Below are 7,168 nucleotides of genomic sequence, written 5' to 3'. Positions count from 1 at the left end.
CTCATGGGAATACAGAGAAAAAATAGAATTGCTATTACTCTTTGTGTTGTACCTGAATGGCTGATTATTATTGACAGATTTATATATAGTATCTTTTGCCAAAAAAAAAAAAGCCTCAAAGTCTTTGCAGAATAGCAAAGTATACATTCAAAAGGAGTGACTCCACTTTCCCTACCAGTGAAAAATGCAGCCACTTCTGGTGCGGAAGCTCCTGTAGTGTTGCCCACATCATACAAATTAGGACAGACAGTGCAGAAGCATGTCTCATCCAGTTAAAGCAACATGGAGTTTAAATGGGCAGAGCTGAGGGTGGCATATACCCATACTGGAAACAGGCATGCACTATGCTCCCTGCCCAGCAGAGGTGAATTGCTTGGAATTTGAAAAATCTAGCCCTTTAAAAACCAGGCATCTACAAAAATGCATAGGCGGATGGGGGCACACAGGCAGAGGCAGTGCAGTCTAGTGGGCAGGCCAGTTGATGTTGGCCTCAGGAGACCTAGGGTATGTCTGTCTACATTGCAAAGAAAAGCCTGCAGAGCCAAGTCTCAGAGTCTGTGGCAAATGACTTAGGCTCATGGGGTAAAAACAGCAGTGTAGACATTCCCACTTGGGCTCTGAGACCTTTCCTGGGTATCAGAGCCCAGGCTGCAGCCAGAGCAGGGATGTCTACACTGTTTCAAGCAGGAGGCAGCAAGACCGATTCACCACAGAATGCCTGGTTAGCTACATCCGTTTGGACTCTGCTTGCAGCTTAGGAAGATGAACTCACCAGTGCTCTTCACAGTACTCCATCTACCTGCACCGGGTTCTTGTGGCCTAGCTCAGAGCCCACTGATGCAGCACCAGGTTTTTCCTCGCAGCACAGACACACACCTTGGTTCTAACCCTCGCTCTGCCTCAAGCAGGTCGCTTCCCCTTTACTGCCCCGCAGTTTGCAGAACTGGCCCATGATTGGAGCGCACTAAGCCACGTCGGCTCAGACTGGTTTTCAAAGAGTTGAGCACCGACAACCTCAGCTGACATCAACCTCTGAAAATCAGGCCCCCCGCACATCTCAAGTGGAGCAGCCAAATATCAGTGGTTCCTTTTACAAGCTGGGTTGAGGAACAGAACGAAAACTCAAGTGTTGGGGCATCCCTCTCTTCTTTCAGGGATATTAGCTTGCCAAGCCATGCTCCTGTTTCATTTCCCTCCACCCCTCCCAAGGCAGCTTTCGTTGAGGATCGTTACTATTCTTCAGAGAAGGGAACATGTTTAATGTAAGGTCTTCTCTACAATTCCTCCTGTGAGAAAGAGGAGAACCAGTTGCCATCCTTCCCCTGCTGATTGTCAGATCTGGATCAGATTTTGGGATCCTCGGGTGGCTTAAAGCAAAGCAGTTAAAAGACAATTTACTCTGGTAGGGAAGTGAACTACCGTGTTCCTCAGCAGATGCTCAGCGTGCACCGGACCGACATATTTTACAATTAGCACAGACTCAACTGCACGCTACAGTCGGCTCTAATTAGCCTCTAAATACCTTCAGAGAGGTGAGTTGTAGAACCGCAGGTCGGCTGGTCCTTAGAAACAGAATGACCCGGCTATATGGGCAGAAACAACGAGCAGAGGCTTTTGATCATGTGAAACTGACCTTTGTGGCCAACTCCATCCTCACCTCTCTGCAGGGGTTGCCAGTTCTGAATCCCACTGCTATAAACTAGTGAAACTCATTGCAGCAGGAAGTTGCAGAAGGAGGGTAAACAGAATTGGGCATCTGGAGCTAAATCCTGCCCCTTGGGTGCATGCATCCAACAACCGTTCTCTTCAGAGGGACATTGAACACCAATCGAACATGGCAGATGCACATCAAAAGACCTCTACAGTCTGGGAACAAGAATAGCATCTGAATGTGTGCTACCGTAACAAGAATAAACTTACAAGGGTTGGCAATCCTCACATTTCAGTGCATACCCTGGTCACTTGCAAGATCAGGAAGGAAGCTCACTCATGGTACCGTATTGCCTGCTGAGGTGCGTTAAAGGGGGCGTACACCAACCTCTGAAGTATCTGACATTTGGCCCCCTGTGAGGTTATCAGACTAAATGGTATTGAGGCCTCTAGAGGTGAAAATGGTAGCCTGGAGCACCTCTCTTCATGTACCTAAATACCTTTCAAAATCTGGCCAGATGCTCAGTTGGCGGTGGTTCTACTTGGTGAGAAAAAAGGGGAACCGCCCTTTGTTGGAGCTGCGTGGAGCGTATCTCACTAGGAAGTTGCTCTGTGCAAATCTGACACTGGCTTAATGCATTGTTGCTAGAGCAGTCTCAGCCCTGTCAAGCAGTGATGCTGCTTCAGTCCACAGTTACCTGGAGAAATGGAAGGGAATTCCATGGCCAGAGACCCCAACACACAGCTCTTTAGTTACAGGGGTTCGGACTTGAAGGGAACATGGGTCAGGTCAGGGGCCCTCTCTCTCAGGCAGGGAGCAGAATCCACTGGGTCCACTTCCCCCAAGGCTGCCATTCGGAGTGGCAGCCGACCAACTGGCTGCAAAGGCTTCCACTCCCAGCCCAGGAAGCTTAAACAACATGCATCATTTATGCAGCTCGAGCAGCAGCAGAAAAAAAAAAAAATCTGAATTGAAAACAGGCTGGCGTTTCTGTCTCCATGAAATATTCAGCACAACTCTGAATCCTGCTGCGTGTCAGGGCTCAGGAGCGCTGCACCCGCTCACTCCGCAATCAGACACCATGACAGCTCACAAAAAATAACAGATGCACAATGCAAGAGATACCAGCTCAGGTCAGCTGCTACGCTGAAGAGGTATTTCTCAGCCTCCTCAATATTTAAACTGGGAACGAGACACACTGAAAGCTGACCGCTAATGGTTTCTTGCCTTGCACCGCCGCAGTTACACGGGCAAAGGGGTGAGCTGCTCTGGCAGCTAAAGATGCTCAGTGAGGGAGTGTATTGCACTGCAGCTGCTGGAGGTCCACATCTGGAGTGCCCCTGCCCCGCCTGGAACGAAGGTAACTCAGGAAGGGGGAACAAAATGTGTGCTGACTCCCACGCAGTCTGCAGAACTCTAAGGGGAGCCCTTTGCTAGGTGTACAGACGTATGCGCCCGCTGCAAGTTACATTGATGGCGAGCCAAAGCAAGAGTATAGGGGTAGCAGAGAGCAGAATCCGGCCCTTTAATGAGTAGGGCCGCGGCCAGAACCTCAGACCTCCCTCCCCTATGGGCTGCTCTGAGTTACCCCAGCAATAATTTCTGCCGGCTGAGTATTGCTAGCGCACAGGTGTCCTGGTCACATGCCCTGTACAGAGTGGGGATAGAAGCGGGTTACGCAGAGCCAGATGTGTTGGCTTCATGCCACCGGAGGATTCCCCAGGAAGGCAGCTTTCAGGCTCTGTTGTGCTCCCCACCCCTGTTTCTGACTGCTTAGGGAGTAGGAACCTGTACCAGGAACCTGCCCCTGCTACAGCCACATTAGCAACCACTGTGATCGAAACAACAGCCATCCGGCCTGCCACCTGCTTCCCAACATGCTGGTGCCAACACCTGTCAAGCCACAGTGCAGACGAGGTTTCTCGCCTTCTTACAGCAATTTAAGACCATTTTATTTTTTCAGTCTGAATCGTGCATTTCCTCAAGGAAGCACCACTAACAATCCAACACAGTCACATCCCCCCATCCCCCTCAAAGCCCCTCACAGTGGATGGGAAAATTAAAGTTCACCTGTCAATTTCCCAGTTAATGCAAACAAAATGTCCTTTATGGAAATGTAAAAAGTAAAACCGCATATGGTGCATGCTTATTCCCATAAAATATTTAGAAAGCTCCTAACGTTTTTATGGCTGTAATTAATCTTCTGTCTTGTTGGTGGAGAGGAGAACATAAAAAAATTACTCCGGAATCCAACAGCTCGCTGGATTTTCCAGAGCTAATCTACCAGGTGCCCCTGGCGCCGCAGGACTGAGGAAAAGGGTGCAACTGCACTCTGCGCTTGATCCCGGGAACCGTGGAAGGACGGTGTGACGTTAAGGGGGCCTTTATTAGGATTCAAAGAGGCCAGAGGTCTGTTCCTGGTTGCGTCATTGGCTTCCTTTGTGACCTTAGGTAAATAGCTTAGAGCTGGCTTTGTGCCGCCTGAATTCTGGCCTGATTTAGCAGCTGAGACATGGTGGAAGTTAGAGCAGCCCCCAGCTGCTCTAACTGACGGCAGCCCCTCCCGGCTTGCTTCAGATGCAGCCCAGACTGCCCGAAGCACAATGCACCCCCTCTTGCCTTCCCATGCCAGAGGTTTTCGAGGGGACAGCATAAGGTCATTTACAGCAGCTTTGCACTGGCGGAGTTCTACCTTGGCCAATTGTAGCTTCTGCATGGCCAGCATGCTGCTGGAGCAGCATATTGGGGCTAGAATCTATGTCAGTTTCCATGTGTGAAGCTGATCCCACCAGAGCTACACGCTATGCCGGGCTGGGCCTCTGAACAGAGATGAATTTCACACATGGTGTCTCAATTCCCCAGGACGACAATTCTTCCCTACCTTGCAGGGGGTCTTTCAGGATCACTCCATTAATGTATATGAGGCTCTCACACCTGGCAGTGACAAGGCCTATGGAAAACAAGCCTATAAATAAAAAGCAATAATCAGTCAAATTGCTTCCAAAGAAATATTGGTTTATAATAAAGCAGGAGACCAATCCCTGGTGTTTTCCGCATTACTGAGAAAAAGCACAGAGCTGTTTCAGCACTGACACGAAACAAAGAACTTTTTTAGATGAAGGACAAGAAAATTGTGGGGCTAAAGCCGTAGGGCTGGGAGCCAGGACACCTGGGTTCTTTTCTCTCACCAGGAAAAGGGAGGGGAGGGGAAAGAATCTTGACAAATGTACTGAGAAAAAAAATAATCAAGGTAGAATTTCACATCACATGCAAAATTTGGAAAAGGCAACAATCTGCTTGCATACAAGAAGAAAAAAGTCACATAAATGATACTTTAGGAGCTGTTTGCTCAGCTCCAATTAGGATTGACAGAGCCTTTTGAGATGGAGAAAATCTCTCTGATCCATAACTGGCATAACCTGGCCAAGCCTGGCTTTGGTTCATGGTGTAGATGGACCCAACAGCCAAGCATGCACTATCCATCACTCCTTTATATGTCTGATGGGAGCATGAATGGAGGAAAGGCTAAGGAAAATCATGATCTAACCCTGTTTACATACAGCTCCCCACCAAAATGCAGCCACTGCTGGGGTGCAGCATGTTAATAGTACAGGGTCAGCTGTCTCCTAAGCACCCCTTTGCAGACAAAGGGTGGCTCTGCAACAGTCCTGCCTCAGTTTCCCCCTTTCATGGCTCCTTAAACTCTACCAGTTCAGATTCCTTAAAACATTTCCCTTCTGGTTCTAATTTATTTATATAAAATTCAGAAACTCAGTTCTGGGGCTTCTCTCAAGAAGGGTCCAAGATCTCCACTCCCTTAGTCTCAGGCCTTGCTTTTAGCAGGCTGCTCCCAACCCTACCTGGCAGGAGTCCTTTTCCCCTTGCTATTTCAAACTCAGAACTGCAACTTCTCCCAGAGAGAGTTCAAACCTTCCAGCATGATACTCATTCATTCCTGCTTCTGAGAGGCCAGTCTCAAGCCCACCTGCCCTTCCCCCCCTTCTGATTCCTGTTCCCCTCTGGCTCCTTTTAGAGACCAGCTGCCCTCTGTCAGGCCCCATCAAGAGACTGTTAATAAGGCATAGATGTGTTGGACCAGTTCCCTCTTCCAGGGCCCAGTCCATCCTGTGATGTTAACCAGCTGGCACAAAGCAGACTAGTTGGGGTGGCCAGGACACAAGGGCTAACCCTTCACTTCAACCGGCAGCCCCATGCGATCTTTAATATCCAGCCAGAGCAGACAGACGATTGGTGTTAAGGTCCCATCTGCGAGAACTGCTCATGGCAAAGTCTCAGTTTATCTAAGATAGAAAGACAATGTGCTGAGCTGAACCTCCTGGCATTCTGAACCAGGGATTCAAGGGAGGCTAAAGAAGAGATTTAGCCCTGACAGAAATAGATACAACGTCCATTGGATCTGATCCTATTATCAATACTTGCTTGATTGTGAAGGCACCTGGAGAAGCCAATCTTGTGGTGCTAGGTGCTGTACAAATAGATAAAGAGAGAGTCCCCGCATGGAAGAGCTTGCAATCTAAGAGCAAGTCTACACTACTGCACCACATCCATGCAGCTGCATCGGTTCAGCTGCGCCGCTGTAGCATATCTGGTGAAGCTGCACTGTGCTGATAGTGTAGACCTGCCCTAAGTGTAAGACGAGAGACCCTGGTTATGCCACTGAAGTCAAAAAATGTATCAGTATAACTGAAAGCAGGCTCTGGGCTTAGATGTCTTGATCCTTAAAACTCTAACCTGCCCTTTTGGTGAGGAGGAGGATGTGCAAACTTGCCGTGCTGGTTACACGGGATTCCCAATACCAGAGAAGCTGTGGGAAAATGACATAACTATAAAACAGAGTGTGCTGCAGGTCCCATGTGGCCATATGCACTGAGCATGGACATGTGAGATGGGCTCCCATGCAGCCCTGCCAGCTGATAGTGAAGAGAGAGGAAATGGAACTCTGGGTCCACCTTCCTCAGAGCATCTCATCCTGACCAGCAGCAAAACTGCGGACAAGTTGCAAGCTCAAAAGCTTGAGAAACCTTCATGAGGCATAAGTGTGCAATCCTGGTGAGAAACGTCGCCTGGAGTGTGCAATCCTGGTGAGAAACATCGCCTGGAGTGTGCAATCCTGGTGAGAAACGTCGCATGAAGCACACTCATGAAAACGTCATCGGACGCACACGAGACAGCCTCACGCTATGTTACTATGAAATCGCTGTGAGACGCGAGGGTGAAATCCTCATGAGACTCAAGCGTGCAACAAGTGTGAAAACTCCAGCACATCTACATAGAAGCAATCGCATCAGGGCTCTTCTTCTGGTCAGAGGCCTCCTTCAGTGCTGCACGGCTCACACGCTTGTCTCTTTCACCCACAGAAATTGGTCCAATAACAGATATTACCTCACCCACCTTGTCTCTCTAATATCCTTGGACCAATGCAGCTACAACACCACTGCATACATTAATGACTTTATGTCACAGGCCTTGAGAGGGCTTGGCAGGAGGCGTATGGGA

At 49.0% G+C, this 7,168-nt stretch overlaps 1 long non-coding RNA gene across 1 annotated transcript; it reads right to left on the bottom strand.

Annotated features, from left to right (window-relative positions):
- Positions 1 to 4,485: 4,485 nt before the first annotated feature.
- LOC137157324 (uncharacterized) lies at positions 4,486 to 5,641 on the bottom strand. Its single transcript, XR_010921062.1, has 2 exons — positions 5,512 to 5,641; positions 4,486 to 4,616 (listed from the first exon to the last, which is right to left on the bottom strand). It is a non-coding gene; the product is annotated as an uncharacterized lncRNA (long non-coding RNA).
- Positions 5,642 to 7,168: the final 1,527 nt, after the last annotated feature.

Source organism: Emydura macquarii, unplaced genomic scaffold, assembly GCF_026122565.2.
Source record: "Emydura macquarii macquarii isolate MOO-44397 ecotype Brisbane River unplaced genomic scaffold, CSIRO-AGI_Emac_v2 contig_306, whole genome shotgun sequence".
Lineage (NCBI taxonomy): Eukaryota > Metazoa > Chordata > Testudines > Chelidae > Emydura > Emydura macquarii.
Note: the sequence above shows the minus strand (reverse complement) of the source record. Positions and strands in the feature narration are given on the sequence as shown.